We start from the raw sequence: 3,018 nt of genomic DNA, 5'->3' as shown, positions 1-3,018 counted from the left end.
TCCCAGAAATACAAGTTTTCATTGGCTGCACTTCAGGGAATTAGGTTCCTCTGTGGCTAGGGATATGCTCATTACAACCATGGTAACCAAAATAGACCAATTCAGAGTTTATAAGGCATCAGGGAGCCTTCAAGTTGGGAACAGTACAAAGTTTCTCTTATGTTCTGTAACTCAAGGTAAGTTAAGCAACACTATTAATGCTCCCCCCTTGGTGATTAGATATGCCTAGCTCATTGTAGATAAGGAGTTGGAGGTAACTCTTCTATGTTAAGTTTGATAAGGGAAGTTATAAAACGCTCCAAAGGCTCTAGAGTATATGCTTAAAGCCTTGTATATAGTCCAGCACCTTAATCTGGCGCTGTCTGTAAACCAATGGGCTGTCACCTCCCTGAAGACCACTGCTTGCCTCATTAATACCACTGGAACAAATTATCACTTCACAGCCCAGAAATCTTCTATAGCAGTTGTAGTGATTGATGTAACAAGGCTAAAAAATAATGATGAAATGCATGTTCCAGAAGACAGATTCAAATGGCAGGAGCTTCAAAGGCAATTAAATGTGACATAGAAGGAGTCTTCCTGGAATAAAGTATTTTCAAATAAATGGTAAGATAAGTGTGATAATCTCCTAGACTCACATTATGCATAAATTAGCTTGATATGAATAATTATTTCTGAAGGCTTAGTGTACATTGAAGTAAAAGTTTAGAAATAGTCAGTTTGAACCATATAGATAATGTTTTTTGTTTGTTTAAAATGGGGTAAAAAAACAATGATTTGGAACTCCCATATATGCTCATGATAGGGTTTGTTTATTTGTAGCCATAGTATTTGAATGGCATCTTTTGATATGCTTTAACATTTCTTGTTGCTTGGAAAGTAAAGAATTGTGACTACAGATGTCAAGTTTAACTGTCTTCTTCCAAAGTCAGTCAAATGTTTCTTCTGATGTATTGATTCTATACCACTAAATTACTAAGTGTGCTGTAGGAGGAACCTGCCCACTCAAGAGAGTGAAGCTGTACATTATACAGGCACATCAAGGTCTCTGTGAAGGGGAAATTTAAGACATGTGCAAGTATCTGGAACAGTTGGGCAATGTGAAAGCACTCTGGCATCCAAAGCCTTGGAACGGTAAACCTCAAACTGTCTTTCGGATCTGTAGGTGTTGCTCCCTTGTTTTCTTGAAATCTGAACACTGGACAGATTAAGAGAAGTATTAGGTCAGGTGTTGCAAGAGATAGGTTATTTTTATAGGGATTTTTGATTAAAAATTTAATTCTAGGACTGGATTTCCAAGGGGATGTGCCCGCAACCAAGGTACATGCCCTTGACCGGAATCGAACCTGGGACCCTTCAGTCCGCAGGCCAACGCTCTATCCACTGAGCCAAACTGGTTTTGGCCCAAGGAGAGTTTTAAGAATAACTTCTAAACAGTAATTTCTAATAAAAATCATGTTGTTTAAAGTTATTCTCTTACTAATCTGTTAGCCAAGACTGATGAGGTCATTTGTTAATTTGTTAGGATCAAAGGCACACATTTATTTAAGGTTGTATATATTTTGATCTCACTCAGAATTATCTAGATATGAATCAATGCAATTCAGTAATCATTCACTTTAATAATCACTTTGACATTTATTTTTAACAATGTCTTAACTTGCCTTTTCAGTGATATGATCCAATGATTCAGAAATTTGTTTCTTCTTGTAGAGGCCATCATTAACACTGCTCTTTACCCTGAGGTGATTGAAGTGTCCTTATGAAATCAAAATTAAAGATTATTGTGACCCAGTTCTCTAAAATAAGTAGCACTTTTATTCCAGAACACTGGTTAACATGTAAACCACAGACAGGAATCTTCACCAACTGTCAAAAAAGACTGAGAAGCTGTTTCTACTCTAAGATGTCTGTAATGCACTAGGTTAGATAAACAGACACATTCATGAATTAAGTGACTTATTTTTTAAGTGGGCTTTAAAAATTGCCTCATCCTCTTAAACACTTTGAGTTTGGACTATGGAAATTCTACCTTTTACTTACCAGGCTTATTAATTGGTTAGAAATACTGAACACCTACTTACTTATCATAGATGGCAAAAAACACATATGACTAATACGACAGCTGCTTGAAATAGAAAAAGAGATAAAATGGCTTTGTATTTTTATGACACATTTATGGACTGGTAATAAAGCTCCTTCCTTAATCTCATTCTGTCATCACAGCACCCAGATGATTTGTGTAATTATTATTTTATCTATCTTTTAAACAATGGAAAAGCAAGGAGATGAACCTAATGACCCAGCATTCATTTTATTGTAATCATCCTTCAACTACATGCATACTCGTAGTCATTTTTAAAAGAAAACCTTGATTTTTTAAGTCATATCCAAAAGCATATCACTACATTCTCATATTTTGTGACAACCGATAAACAGTAGTTGGAGTGTATTTTTTATACTAACTGTGATTTTACATAAAATTGAGAATTGTTTGCTTTTATGGGGTACTTAAAACACATAGATAAGCCTTTTAACTGAATACTTGAAACCATGCAATTCCAAATTAGTCATATGATATTTTTTAAAATAAATCTTTATTCTTCAGATTATTACAGATGTTCCTCTCCCCCCCCATAGCTCCCCTCCACCCAGTTCCCACACCACCCCATGCCCTTACCCCCCACCACTGTCCTCATCCATAGGTGTAAGATTTTTGTCCAATCTCTTCCCGCACCATCTACACCCCCTTCCCCCCTGAGAATTGTCAGTCCACTCCCTTTCTATGCCCCTATTCTATTATATTCACCAGTTTATTCTGTTCATCAGATTTTTTATTGAGTTGATTCTTCGATTCACTTGTTGATAGATATGTAATTGTTGTTCATAATTTGTATCTTTACCTTTTTTTTCTTCCTCCTCTTCTTAAAGGATACCTTTCAGCATTTCATATAATACTGGTTTGGTGATGATGAACTCCTTTAGCTTTTCCTTATCTGTGAAGTTCTTTATTTGACT

This window comes from Myotis davidii, unplaced genomic scaffold (assembly GCF_000327345.1).
Source record: "Myotis davidii unplaced genomic scaffold, ASM32734v1 scaffold1615, whole genome shotgun sequence".
In the NCBI taxonomy this organism is placed as follows: domain Eukaryota; kingdom Metazoa; phylum Chordata; class Mammalia; order Chiroptera; family Vespertilionidae; genus Myotis; species Myotis davidii.
Note: the sequence above shows the minus strand (reverse complement) of the source record.